Source organism: Lepisma saccharinum, chromosome 19 (assembly GCF_977018435.1).
Source record: "Lepisma saccharinum chromosome 19, izLepSacc3.1, whole genome shotgun sequence".
NCBI lineage: Eukaryota > Metazoa > Arthropoda > Insecta > Zygentoma > Lepismatidae > Lepisma > Lepisma saccharinum.
Window position 1 is genome coordinate 55,048,966 of NC_139247.1, and position 15,531 is coordinate 55,064,496.

Sequence of the window (15,531 nt, forward strand, 5' to 3'; positions counted from 1 at the left end):
TTGACAAGAGCTGGAACTTTGGCTATATCACCATACGCATCGGCCGTGCGAACATGGTACACCAAGCTGTCTGTGTCTGTGTAGAGGAGCGAGATATTGTGGTTGTAGTGTGCACGTAGTATGCCGTAATATGTCTCGAACATGCACAACTTGCTCAGATCCAAAACTGCAGCTCCCACATAGATGGGCTTGTTGAGTAGCACCCCGCCCCGGTTCATGTGAATCAGAGACATCTGTTCGTTGTAAATTGTTCGAGACCTGAACAGCGGGCTTGCAACAAGTCGACGACACTGTGTTTTCTTCGTCACCAACCTCACATCAACGCGATTTCGCACATTCTCCATGGTCTTCCCAAATACCGCATTGTTCATTAATTTGAAAAAATCGCGATCAAGTTCCGAAGTGGCAGCAGTGCGATGGTTGGTGTTCAGTTCGATGTACGGCTTCAACCATGGAGACTGCCTGAACAAGAGCACGTCGTAAACTGCTTTGACCGAGACCCCTTGCTGCATTAACCACTGGAGGTTCCGGTAGTGTAGCACATAACGCTTTTTGGGCTCCAAGTCCATGACGAGCTTCGGTTGATCCGAGCCAGGTGGGCACTTGAATTCCGGAGCAGGCGAGAGGTCACAGAATGTATCCTGCAGCTTCTCGGGGAAGTCAAGGTCCACCTCGGCAAAAAACCCAAACTCGTCGCACTCTTTTTCGATGTCGTGGTGTAAAGGATCACCCCACTCAAACTGTCCTGTTGGGAGTGGCTGCATCATGGAGTGCCCGTAAAGATTATTCACGTCAGTGTACATGATGTAGCTTGATGGTTGGGAGGGGTCGTAACCAGTGGCCATGTGGTGATTGTTGGCGTGTGCGAAGCGTTGCGACACTTGGACCATGCCGCCCCGGATAGCTTTCTCGATGAAAAGCATGATATCAATATCGGAGATAAGTGAAAGTTTAACTTTAGTCAGCAGGAGCATGGCCGACCATGCCAGTCCAGGAAGGCTGTAAAAATATACAGGGTCCAGGTTGTAAATGTTTATCGCAGTTGCCCGAAACGCCTGGAACACATCGGCAAGAAGCGTCACATCAAGCTTCAGGTATGCATCGTGGTAATCACCGAAAGTTCGGCAACCCAACTTGACCCACATAGACTGAGCATGCTTGTACTCCTCGTCGGTAATACCTGAACCTCTCAGTTGGCTGTAGAACTTATCCTGGGGAGGCAGCAACTCTTCTTCGAACTTGGAAGGGTCGGTGACGTATTCGTAGGGGTAGATCCCTTTACGTCTGATGAGTGCGACATCTAAGTTCGGGAAACTTGATGTGGTAATGGCTAGTTGGTCGTCTCTGAGCTTCCCAGCAAGAGCATCGAGGCTTGCCTGGAGGAACCTCAGAGAGTCGAGGAACCGAAGCTCGATGCTGCTGCTTGAGTCGGGGATCGGCACCCACTTGCTGATGCTAATATAACGCTCCTCGTTCTGTGCCAGGACATTGATTCTCGCATTGTCGTATCCTAGATGTGTGACCAAGTGATGGAAATCATATCCCGAGCCATTGTGAAAAAAGACCGGTATGAAGCGCGGGTCCCTGGCTCTCAAGTTACATCTGTTGCACCACGGGCCAATGTAGCTTCCGGCCCCATAATGGTCATGGTGGTGGACCTTTTTGTTATCGTCAGTGAAGACCGAGTTGCAAACAGGACAATTTAGAGCTATTTCGTGCTGATGCTTGTCTTCCGGAGACAGAGGCAGCATGGGCTTGGGGGCCAACAGCACCTTCCCTATCTTGATGCCTTCCTGTTGCATTCTCACCAGGAAGTGTTTGACCGGGTCGGGACCGCGATACACATAGGGCTCGGAGGCAATATGTTGGTCTCGCCACACCACAACATAGGAGTAACTCGAGGCCTCGAGGATTTGGAAAGGAATGGTAGAGGATGTTTCGGGGTTGGGCTCGCAGTTAGACAGAGGTTGAAGAAAGGCCTCGAAGTCTGCTACAATATAGGCAGGATGCTTCACCATAGCACTGTGCATGCGAAAGCACTCTACTGCACCAGGTTCGGGCAGGATAATTCGTGCAGGCTTGTTGGTACCACAATAGAGCATGTGGCGAGCTAGCTTCTCAGCAGCAATGTTGGGTCCTCTGATGCGCCGGTAATCCTGCTGTTCTCGATTATTAAATGTAGCCAAGCACCTGCGACACACCTCGACGTGGGTTTTGTCTTTGCTCCGTTGGCTCGAAACAAGCCGAGAGAGGGAACGGATAAGGGTGTAATGGTGATGGGTCTCGTCCTTGATGAGCAGGAGGTTGATTTCTCGTACCTCGTTGTTGTTGCTCACGTTGCTCACCCGGATGGGGTGGACCTCATTTTCGTTCTCGGTGAGACCGTAAACATTGATGGCTAATTGCAGGCCCAACAAGTCACGAGCACGAACCTCAAACTTGTGAATATGCGAGACTTCTACAGGGTAGGCAATCCCGGCCATTGCATCCTCCAGTTCCGACTCATACTGCTTGTAGTGTGAAACATAGCGTGGACGGTTTTTCCAGTGAACAGGGTGCAATGCTGCCAGCACCGACCAGAGGAAGCATTTGGTGTCTTTGTTCTGAATATTGAGAACAGCTTTTCTTGCTTCAACCTCGGGTGGCAGGGCAATATAGCTAGACCCTGCCAGTGGCAGGGACTTGCTAAGTTTCAGACGAAGTTCGTGGGGGTCGCCACACAGCGAACCGCCCGAGCCTTCAGCCTGATGCTCCTCGTGCTTTGCCACAAGCTCCTCGACAAACTTGTCGTAGATGCTGTCGAGGTCAGTGACATCTGCCTGATCCAGTGTTTTTGCTTTTGTCGCATGGAAGAATTTATATATTTCATCAGACGGTTTCTTATACTTGCAGCATAGCACAGCATAGAATTTAGTGGAGTATGTCGCCAATGCATCGTTGAGGATGGATATTATCTTAGCTCGCTCGCTCTCCAGAAAACTACGCACATCACAGAAGCTGTCTGATGTTATGTTAAAGTCTTCTAATAAATGCTCAAACGCAAATCGGTCTGCTTTCTTCGCCAGCTTGACGCGTTTGGCAGGTGGCGATGCATCGAGGGAGGTTACTTCTACCTTTCGCTTGGAAGGTTGCGGTAGAGATGTTCCAGTGCTCTTGCAAGTAAGCTGGTGTCGCTTGAAGTTGGCAATAGTAATATTTATTCCACACTTAGAGCACAGTTTGGTCGCACATATTCGTTTTCCCGGCACACAAGTACGACAGTGCCTTTGAAAACGTTTACTTGACACAGCAATTTGGCACGTAGGGCAATTTTTTTCAGAACGCATAATGCAGAGATTTTTTGGGGTATGTTATTTAATACCAAATGCTGTGCAATGCAAAATATAATTGTTCACTTTTTTTAACTATTCTCTATGACCTTATTTGGGTTTTTTTTTTCGTCAAATTATATGCTTCTAGTCTCCTATACAATACAATATATACGTACAATATTGTCAACAGTATCATATTTGAGCAGGTCGCTTGTCACCTAAACACTACAGCTCACAGGTTGGGAAAATCTGACATGAAAGCAGATAATACGCTTAAGTCTTATTTATATACAGGGTGTTGCAAAATACCTGTTACAACGCTTGGGAGGTGATTCTACAAGTAAAAACAAGGAAAAAATGTCATGTGAAAAAATGTCGAAATCGGCACCGTTTTCGAGTGACAGGCGTGCGAAAATCGCCTCACACCATGTGTAAAGTACAATAACTCAAGAAGGAAGAAATATAGCAATGTCGGAATAAAATAATACAAACAAAATCGTACCTGGTGAATACAATGGTGCATCAATTGAGGCCCAGTGTAAATTGCGCAAGGGGACTCTCAAAGAAAGTGGGGAATCCCCTGATGGAAAATACAAGAAATTTACTACTATCTTCTACATAATGTTGAGATCGGAATGTAGCCAGTAAAAAATGGCGACGTATGTCCACATGTCCCACTACTGCTGGGACACCGTCCCACACCCGGGAAATAGGAAAATAACTGCAAATCTCCTGTTGTACACGGTTCACATTGCGGTTCGAAGAAAAGAAACCAATTTGTCGCATGTCTCACTACTGCTGGGACACCATCCCAAATGGAAAAAAATACTGGAAAATCATAAAAAAAAGTTTTCAATCCCTTAATGTTGACACACTACTTTGCAGTACGAAAAACAAAAGTTAAACAATGGCCACATGTCGTTAGGCTGTACATATACTACAAGAGAGCTCCCCAAAGAAAGTGGGTAATCCTCGAAGGAATGAAGACGGAGAATGGCGAGAAAACGCACACAATGGCATGTAACATTTCCAGGCACAGCACATCTGGAAGGGATTCCACTGAGAAGCGCACAACCTCCGCACATCCAGATCGACGGTATGAAGTACAGCGATATCCAGCATCTTCACTCGTACCTTTCACTAAAGGACACTATGTGGTGCTGATAGGGGCTCACACAAACACCGGTATACTCAGAGACGTTGTTGAAAACGTCCGCCATTGACTTCAAGACAAAGATGGCATCGGCGAAGCACTGATTGTCTGGTACGTGCAAATACCTCTGGCATGTCACCAATTGTCCCAGCAGCGGCACTAACACGAGCAACGAGATCCTCAGCACTTTCCACAGGGGTTTCATACACGAGCCTTTTCATTTCTCCCCACACAAAGAAATCCAGTGGTGTGAGGTCGGGGGAACGAGGTGGCCACGGTAAAGGTCCACCCCTGCCAATCCAACGATCGCCGAAAATATCGTTGAGTAAGGCTCTGGCTCCCCGGTCGAAATGTGCGGGGGCGCCGTCGTGTTGAAACCAGATACGTTGTCTACCTGCCAGTGGCACGTTTTCCAAAAGTTCAGGTAATACGTCATGTAGAAACACCCGATAATTCCCACCACACAAAGTAGATGGCAAAATGTACGGGCCTATCAAGTGGTCACCTACTACGCCACACCACACATTCACTGCGAACCTATGTTGATGATGGCGCACAATGATTGCATGCGGATTGTCCATATCCCAGACGTGGCTGTTGTGGCTATTGAACATGCCGTCCCTGGTGAACATTGCCTCATCGGTCCACAAAACTATTGTTGGGAACTCTGGAATGGAAAGAGTTTGTTGCACGTACCATTGGCAGAAATCCATGCGTAGGGGAAAGTCCGTGGGCAGTATGTGGTGCACCTTATGCAATTTGTATGGGTGCAATCCCTCCTCTCGAAGAACGCGGAACACATTGCTATGGTGGGTTTGTTGAGTACGAGCAATGACACGTGTGCTGGTGTCAGGACGGTCTCGTATCGCGTCCAACACGTCCTCTTCAAATTGCACAGTGCGCACAGTGCGGGGTCTTCCACAATCCCACCTACGGGGTAGTAGAGATCCAGTTTCACGCAGTCGAGCATCAAGTCTTTGAAAGAGTGCATGTGCTGGTAATCGCCTATTGGGAAAACGTTCGTGATACAAACGACGTGCTTCACGGCTGTTTCGGTTTGCCTCTCCATAAACGAGATGCATATCAGCAAGCTCGTGGGTAGAGTACTCCACCATTGTCTTGTTCGAGAACTGCCCAGAAACAGGGGCACTTTCCCTCCGAGTGACGGATCACAACTACCGTGATTAGCACCCACGTAATGTCACACAGGTGTCCACGCAGTTGTTGCAAACCGAGAAAGAACACGGGAATACGTACTCTACGTACAGTATTCCTTAGCGCAATTCAACCATACACACACGCCAGACTAAACTCCACGCTGCGAGACGCAGAACAAGACAGGAAAAACAACGGTCGACTACAGTCTCTACGTAGTATCCACCAACACTAATACGTAACAGGTGACCTACACTCACAGCGCCTCTAGTGGAGCTTTCTGTACCAATTAGCTGAAATCAATCTGAGCGTAATTTGACGGCATAGCGTCATTTTCGAGTGAATTTCCTATTTCCCGAGTGTGGGACGGTGTCCCAGCAGTAGTGGGACATGTGGACATACGTCGTCATTTTTTACTGCCTACATTCCGATCTCAACATTATGTAGAAAATAGTAGTAAATTTCCTATATTTTCCATCGGGATTCCCCACTTTCTTTGAGAGTCACCTTGCGCAATTTACACTGGGCCTCAATTGCTGCACCATTGTATTCGTCAGGCACGATTTTGTTTGTATTCTTTTATTCCGACATTGATATCTTTCTTCCTTCTTGAGTTATTGTACTTTACGCATGGTGTGAGGCGATTTTCGCACGCCTGTCACTCGCAAACGGTGCCGATTTCGACATTTTTTCACATGACATTTTTTCCTCGTTTTTACTTGTCGAACCACCTCCCAAGCGTTGTAACAGGTATTTTGCAACACCCTGTATAATTTTTACGGGCGTACAATATTGTCAACAGTATCATATTTGAGCAGGTCGCTTGTCACCTAAACACTACAGCTCACAGGTTGGCAAAATCTGACATGAAAGCAGATAATACGCTTAAGTCTTATTTATATATAATTTTCACGGGCGTACAATATTGTCAACAGTATCATATTTGAGCAGGTCGCTTGTCACCTAAACACTACAGCTCACAGGTGGGGAAAATCTGACATGAAAGCAGATAATACGCTTAAGTCTTATTTATATATAATTTTCACGGGCGTACAATATTGTCAACAGTATCATATTTGAGCAGGTCGCTTGTCACCTAAACACTACAGCTCACAGGTTGGGAAAATCTGACATGAAAGCAGATAATACGCTTAAGTCTTATTTATATGTAATTTTCACGGGCGTACAATATTGTCAACAGTATCATATTTGAGCAGGTCGCTTGTCACCTAAACACTACAGCTCACAGGTTGGGAAAATCTGACATGAAAGCAGATAATACGCTTAAGTCTTATTTATATGTAATTTTCACGGGCGTACAATATTGTCAACAGTATCATATTTGAGCAGGTCGCTTGTCACCTAAACACTACAGCTCACAGGTTGGGAAAATCTGACATGAAAGCAGATAATACGCTTAAGTCTTATTTATATATAATTTTCACGGGCATACAATATTGTCAACAGTATCATATTTGAGCAGGTCGCTTGTCACCTAAACACTACAGCTCACAGGTTGCTAAAATCTGACATGAAAGCAGATAATACGCTTAAGTCTTATTTATATGTAATTTTCACAGACGTACAATATTGTTAAGAGCGTCAGTTTCCGTAGAGCTCTCTTTTTCCATCTTCCCTCTATACAGTGAAGCTGTAGAAGACACAATTAGCTAACCTAGCATACAACATACTTTCCTAATTAATATGGATATTGTCACACATTCCTCTTATTTTATACTGTTGTAAATGGAAAAGATTATGTACGGTAAATGTTTTGTACATTATAGGGAAAAAATGCAAAATATCCCCCAACTTTAATTCGATCCACCTCTGAATCGAATTTTTTACATATTTTCACGCCGCCATATGTTGTTCTATTTTGCTTCTTTTACTTGCCTTGCTTAATTAACTCTCGCTAATTAGCATTTTTTTGGAAGAAGTCAAATAGAACAACATATGGCGGTATGAGAAATATGCAAATTAAAGGATATTTTAGTAATATAAGGGCCCTAGCAATTAGCTTCGTCGACTAAGAGTACTCTTTTAAACATCTTCAGCTAGATCGTATTACTACGCAAGGACGTTTAAAATTTTTGGGTGTTGAAAAAGTTTGACTTACTTTTTATTTCTATTGTTTGCTAATAGATGGCGCTAATAGTACCCCCTCCCCTCCCTCTCCCTCCTCCTCCTCTGCTGTATGACAAATAGCACAAACATAAAAATCAAGATTTTGGAAAGCAAAACATAAAATTTGCATGCATCTGATGTCGAACTAGGAACTTTTATCTTTCGGGGAGTCAATGTTATTTTTTTACTCAGTCGTCATATAACATGAACACACGCAAATATTCACATGTGCTTTTATTATTTTGTGTTCGGTATGTACAAGTATATTCTTACATAAATTATTGTTTAATTTAATAAATTGTAAACTCGAAGCCTGCTATACTAACACTCCTTCTGCCTATTGAAAGCGAATATTGCGTGCATACGGAAATAACACAGAAAAAAAAGCGGATGGAAGCAATTTAAAATCAGTGGAGCAAGGTTAGTATTACGAGAGCGTAAAAACATGTGCTTTCATTCAACTTCGAAAAATAAGAATAAATGTGTGCATACAGAACACATATGCTTTCTTTTCACAGTTGTAAAATCATATAAATTGTACATGAAGTAAGTTACGGGAAGGCTCTCTCTTTTATGTCTGTGTATATGTTGTACAATTAGGTACAAGTATTGTACAATTAGGTACAAATTGTTGTACAATTATTTTCCCCAGTTGTCCAGTTGGAGTTGGGGGGCATAACACTGGTACTATTTGTACCCACAGTGCTTACTCATGTATTTTGTTTAATATTTTATTTCAAATTCACTGTCAGAAACTAGTGTTGCCAGTTCCTGGATGTAGGTTTACCTACTCTGTTGGTTGTCACTGTCAAGCTCCCAGTATTCGTACAGCATAAAAAGACATAACCCCCCTCTCAAAATATATATATTGTATACGCCAAGATGCCCAATAGCCTAGCAACACATCATGAAAAAAACATGCCAAAAAGACCCAGTGGGTTTATAAGTCAGTGCTGCCAACTCCTATTTGTAGGTTAGCTTAACCTGTGAAAAATCATATAGTAGAATTTTTGTAGAGTGGGTAGGTAACACCAACAAGCATCAAATAATAATTTCGAGCCTCAAATAATAATTCGAGTTTTGTTAGTGTTGCCAATTCCTATTTGTAGGTTAGGTTAGCCAGTAAAAGATCATATAGTAGAATTTTCTTCGGATGGGTTGGCAAAACCCAAGCCTCAAAAAAAAAAACATCCAATAGAGTTGCCAAATATAAAAAGAGGACAATAGGTCCCCCTCATAAAAGGCTACAGTAAGCCCCCACAGTGTTGCCAACACTAGCCCCCCAACAGTATTGCCAGACATAAAAAATACATAGACCCCTCAGGCCCTTTGATGAAAATTTACAGTGAAAAAAACCCAGTAGGTTTAACAACACTGTCAAAAAATCTACGGTAGTGTTGCCAGATGTAAACAGAGGGCAATAGACCCCCCTCATAAAAGGCTACAGTAAGCCCCCACAGTGTTGCCAACTCTGTGCCCTCAAAATATACATCATAAAAGGCTACGACGAGCCTCACATGATGATTCGAGTCTCAAAAGAGGTTTTAGAACTCTCCAATTGTCTCTATTGGTAACACTGCGAGAAAAACTTATAGCTGGCAACAGTACTGAGCGAATGCCTTACAAGAGAAAACCATTAAGGCGATTTTTATTTGATGATGTTGAACCGGTGCAGTGTTGTCATCCATCCATCTCTCTCTCTTTTACGGCACTGCCGGCTCTCCTTGTTTAGTATATGTAGGTTGGCAAAAATTGCTTTATGCACTGTAAAGCAAGCCTCAAGCAAAGTTGCCAGCTCCTTGCTTTAGGTTAGGTTAGACCAAGGAAAAAAAGCTGTAGGTAGGCTGTCGGTTGTTTAACTCTTCCCTCTCTCTCTCCCCTCTCTCTTTTTTTTGTAAAAGGCTATGGCAAAAGTACCAGTAGGTTGGCAACCTTGCTTTATGTACTGTAAGGCATGCCTGAAGCAAGGTTGCCAGCTCCTTGCTTTAGGTTAGGTTAGACAAAAAAACCTTGGTGATTTTTTCGAGTAAGATGTTGGCAACACTGCCCCCGAAAATAGAAGAGGGGGGGGTTTATGCCTTACAAGAGCAAACCATCAAGGCGAGCCCCACCGAGCTTTACTTTCGGGCGTAGTGTTGGCAACACTGCGAGAAAAAGGTTGCCAGCTCCATGCTTTAGGTTAGGTTACCCCAAAAACCTTGGTGATTTTTTCGAGTAAGAAGTTGGCAACACTGCGCCATCAAGTGAAGATCATGCCTTACGAGAGAAATCCAGTAAGGAGATCCGAGCCCCAAATGATGATTCGAGCCCCAATTGATTATTTAGAACCCGGACACCTGCACTACTCTCGCGGCAAGCGGCCCGGCTTCAGAGCTTGTCTTTCCCGGTGAACGGGGTCCGCGACAGTCGCTGGAGTCGGAGAACGAAGGCAGGGAGAGCGAAAAAAACAGACCAGGAAATACAAATACTGAAGCCGGGCTGCTTGCCGCCGAGTCTCGTAGCGAATGTCAGGAAATGCTCTAGGTCTATGCTTGCGTTAGTCTTAGAAACTGAATTAAATAACTTGCACATTATCCTAATGGGTTCAGCTTCGGCCATTTTGATTCTTCCAATGGGGATTTGAAAGAGGTCAGTTCTGTGCCTTACATACAGTTTGGTACGTAAAAATTTAAATTCGACAGCAGATTAGAAGAATCTATTTTAACCATTAATAAGTTTGGAGAGGAAAGTTAATTGACTTATTTACCTCCTTTCGTCAAGTGACGAAATATTAAAGATTTCGCGAAATATGTTGCTAGGAGTGAGTTTAGGAAATGTGCCATCAAGTTTAAATAGTAGATATGTGAGAAATTTATTTTGAAGTGTGTCTAATTTTTCGATATCTTTCTTGAATTGTGGGTTCCAAACAAGGGAGGCATATTCGAGTATAGATCTGACCGTATTTAACGTTGTTGATTCTTTTTACACCGAAGCAAGGGAAGGAAGATATAAGTGTGGCAATACAGGGTCACAGGCAGGGGAAGCCACAAGATAAAGCAAATAACTGTCCACTTTATGGCCACGGTCTGTCTCTTTCTGGTTCGACAGTACTGTCTAAAACAAACAAATCGAAAGCAAAACTTTCTACTCAGTTTAACAAGTAAAGCCCAGAATATCTTGGAAGCAACGTACACACATCTTCTTCATTCAAATTTTACTTTTCAAAAAAAGTAAGTGCACAAGACGCTAAGGTTAATTACAAAGCATGAATATTAATATCAGAAAGCCCAATATAAATATTTGCCTTCTCAATTCTTAAAACGCTCAATCATCAACCTGTCTCCACCAACAAGCACCACTCTGGGCAGGGATCATGGAAATGCTTTCTTGCGTCCTTTAAAATATGCATTGTCGTCTCCTTACTTCGTCGCCTGGGACGGGAAAAGATGACGTAAAGTGCCGTGATTCACCGTGGCGGATTCCCTTCCGAGCTCCTTCGGCTATTGTCGGAAAGTGGCGGAGGAGTGTTTTGTTTCTCAACACTGGAATTCCGGGTAATGGACTAGTTGAGTTCCAGCACGGACCTCCGCACTCAAAATTAATGAGACCCTCTGCAGGCTAGGATTACGGGGGACGTCATACGATCTCCCAAAGGCCTACGGGGACCAGAAAGCGTTGTGCCCGTAAGCGAAGAGGCAGGCTTTCTTTATTTGTCGGCATCGGTGCGTTTTTTTAAGTCTTGGACTCTTGATGCTTTTCTTTTCCTTCCGAGAAGAACGCCATCTTATGTGTTTTACGGAAACAGAACGTCAAGGAACGTGCGGAAACTTAGATTAAAATAATGGAGCTTTGATACCGCACTAGAGCAATTAATCTGTTTTCCCGAAGCAAAGCCAAAAGTTAGGGCTTCAAGTGTTGAGCCTGAAATAGTATTAAGAAACGAGTACGTGTCAGAATGTAACTTACGAACCGAACGGCAATAACTACTCCTGACCCGGGAATCTGTGGAGCAAGTTCACGAAAACAAGTCATCAGAGCTCGACCAATAAACCCGGGAGAGAGGAAATTAGGGGAAAATATGGCTGCAGCTCCCAGTCGCCTGACCTTTACTCGTATTTTGGTCGATTTTCAAAATCATAAAAATGGGGAGTTTGCTCCTCCGCAAACTTTAGCATTATTTTCAAAGAATGGTCCTTTCTCAACCGAATGAAAGTCATTTCATGTTCCTGGGTGCATTACATTATCGAATATGTGCAGCAAACTCCCCATTTTTATGATTTTTTTATTGAAAGTTGAGGCCGCGGCCCACCTGACTCCTCTTATTGGCTTTGGCGTTTTGATTCTAAGCGGTTGCATGCCCTGATGTTGTAGCTGAAAAACAAAAGTTACCCGAAGTAGATTGGTCAAATAGTCTACGAGTTATAACATTTTTTTGTCAAATAAGTGAACGAATTTAAAATTCGCGCCAAAGGCTTCGGCGAAAACAGGTTTACTTTCTGACGACCCCCTCAGCAGAGTAAAGGCTAAAGCAGCGCATACTACCTTCCTCCGCCGACTCGCATTGTCCTCTTCTCTGCCGTTATGCGTAGCCTTCCTCCACAGGTTCCCGAAACAAGCCCCGTCTAGTTCGTCTTTTTGACACCAGATGTAGTGCAGGTGTATCCCGGTGTCATACTGGTGCAAGAAAATGACGTTCAACCAAGTGGACGAATAGCGGTGTTTAAGTTCAGAAAATTCAACAAATGCCTGTCTGCTGCTAAAGCTCATTTTATTGGTTAGCACGCACCACGTGATAATACACCACACACTAGTACACCACTTGAGAACGTAGTGGAAACGGTGTAGATACCCAATACTGTACTTGACACTTCTGAACGCCAACTTAATTTTGTTCGTGAAGAGAAATGGAAAGTTCCATAACTCAAGAAGTTGCATGCAAGTTATACATGTGCGTACGTGGAAGCATGTTTAACTGTATTTTGTGTATGCATAACTTTTGCTTTCCTTTTATTATTAGTTTTAAATATAATTTCTCAGTGGAGTGGGAATCAGGTAACGCTACACCACGGGCTACTTGAATAAAGGGTGTTTCACAAAGGACTTTACAACGTCTCACAGAGCTGGTTTTGGTGTTATTTTGTAACAAAATACATCAAGTTTTGACTCACGTAGTAGCTTAGTTCCGAATCACACCACCGTTAGCCCTAGCGACAGTTGTACCAAAATGGCTGCCTTCACTGGTTTCCAGTGAGTGCTTGCAGAGTTTGCAAATTCACTTCCAGCAAGATGGCGCGAGCCGCACTAACTCAACGACGTCCGGGATTTCCTCAGTAAACGCTTTTCAAATCAGTGGATAAGTCGAGGTGGGCCGATTGCATGGCCACCTCGTTCACCAGGCGTCCAACACCTCTTCATATTTACTCCTCGGGATTTATCAAGGATAAAGTTTTCAGATCACCCCTACCTGCTACACTTGCTGATCTCAAAGCAAGAATCAACGTTGCAGTGAGGAAGTTACGCCTGACATGCTGCAGAGGGATTGGCAAGAAATCGACTTCACATGGGATGTCTGCCAAATTAGCAATGGAAGTCACGTTGACCCTTAGTGACTTATAGGGTAAGCACTTAATGTATTTTGCTACAAAATGACACCCAAAACCAACTCTGTAAGTTGTGTGAATAAATTTATATATCATTACAAAGTTGTAAACTCCTTTATGAAACACCCTGTATAAATCAGTATACACAATACTCCACATTAAAATTCGAATTTCTGCAAATTTGTGTAACCCCCCTCCCCCTTTACATTTTTCGGTGTTGCTACCGTATGATGCAAAAGGGAGTTTGAAAACTATAGAAAAATATCGCAAAATCTTAAATTGAGAGTTAGAAACACCCAAACTGAGGAAAAATGAACTTTAATTGGAAACAATCAGGCCTTGTGAGTTAAAGAAAGGTATTTCCACGAACAAAAGAAACCCAAATTTTTATGCAGAACTGCGTCATCTGCTGCGAGAGCCATTCAGAAAAGAGCAACCTTAACTTCATGAAGTTTCGTCATTTAATTGTTCACAATAAAGGGAATTGTTGATGTGGAAGTAACTGAGGACTGGTGAAAAAAGAAAAACAATCAGGTCCTTGCTTACATAAGTATGCAAATGTTCTTTGTTTTTTCCTTGAGAAATGAAAATAAATATTGCACGGTGGACGGATTTGAAGGTCCCTCTCCCCATCTCTTTGAGAAGGCATTCGATGTGAAAAGAACCTTGTCAGATTGAATAATGTTTTCTTCGGAAATCACGAAAAATTGAGGGATGGAGCGAGCATTCTTGTTAATTAGGCATCGCGGCTACAAGAAGTAGACTCTTCATTAAGGAGAACAACAGGGAGGAATATGCAGGAGATTTAATTGCATTGGAACCGTCACTGAATCGAAGCGAACGGACACAAAAGAGAATTGCACTAATTAAAATTTCAACACCGAGTGAACGTTTTAATGGGAATTTTTCTCCGGTGGATGGGACGAGGAAAGACAATAGGACCCAATTATGGCGAACCGTGTATCAGAAAAGGGATTGGTGAGACACACAAACCTCGCTCAAAAAAATGACAAGTATCAATGATACACGTCTCTGTCTGTTTCTGCAACGTCTATACGTGATATGTTATACTCTGTCCCAGCTAACCTTGGAGCAAGGCCGTACATACCGTCAGAAAAGCGTGACGAATCTAGTGGCCAGATGGAAGTAGCACAGCTCACCGTTCACGAGAAGATCCCCAAACAAGGGGTGACGGGGAGCGGGTGTGAAGGGAAGGACCGGTTCATTTGCAGATTTTAGGGGTAGCAGAAAGCCTTCCGCTGCGGCTTTTCGAAGTGCGTGGGAGTTGCGTCAATCACGCAGAGCGTGTGTCCGCAGCAACAGTTTCCTGCTTTTCTTTCAGAGGCCAGAATACTTTTGTATTGCTTATCCTGTGCATTATTTAGACTGTATTTCAAAGAATTTTTAAACGAATACACGGCAACGACTTTAGGGTTACCAGAAGACACAAACCGTAAAAGAGAAAGCATTTTTAGATTGCAAAATGTTGTTACGAAGACACACGTTTTGTGCTTACTGGTGTTTTGGTGGACTTATAGATCACACACCCCTGTAAAATAATTGTACACCTTTTCCGTATAACTAATAATAGGCCTCATTGTAGGCAAATGTCTGAATATTCTAATATTTATTCACTATGCTCCTAATATTATACGGTTGTGAAGCTTGGTCTCTTACTTTAAAAGAATAACATAAATTGACATTCTGCCTCGGGAGTTTTTTCTTCCAGGCCTAAAGTCAGGAAACCGTTTTTGTAAGTCGTCACTAAAAACACATTTGCATTTTGGCATGGTTCAGATCAGATCGCTGATCGACAGAACTTCACTTCTCCACTGCCATGTAACAACTAAGAGTACGGCAGTCAAAAAATACTGTTTATTTCTGAATTCTATCATGAAACTCAAATCAAAGTAAGCCGCGGCGAATTGCATATTCTTACCTATTGTCAGAAACTTGCTGCTCACCAAGAGCCGCGGTAGATGTCACAAATGCTTTCAAGTCAAAACCTCACGCGGCGAGGCGGTGACAACAGAAGAGACGCAAAGATCCAACAATTTTGTTTTGTTGCAAGAAAAGTTTAATTTCTTTGCGCTTGCAACTGAGAGTGTCGTATTTCTTTACTTTGAAATTGAAAACGGAAACAATATTAACAATTATTTACAAATAACAATTTGTTACTAATCTTGAATTTAACCCGCCTGGAGCA

General features: G+C 43.3%; 1 protein-coding gene across 3 annotated transcripts in view; it reads left to right on the plus strand.

Annotated features, from left to right (window-relative positions):
- The window catches only part of LOC146002875 (lachesin-like), a 606,899-nt gene that overhangs the window by 377,599 nt on the left and 213,769 nt on the right, over positions 1-15,531 (plus strand). The window lies entirely within an intron of this gene.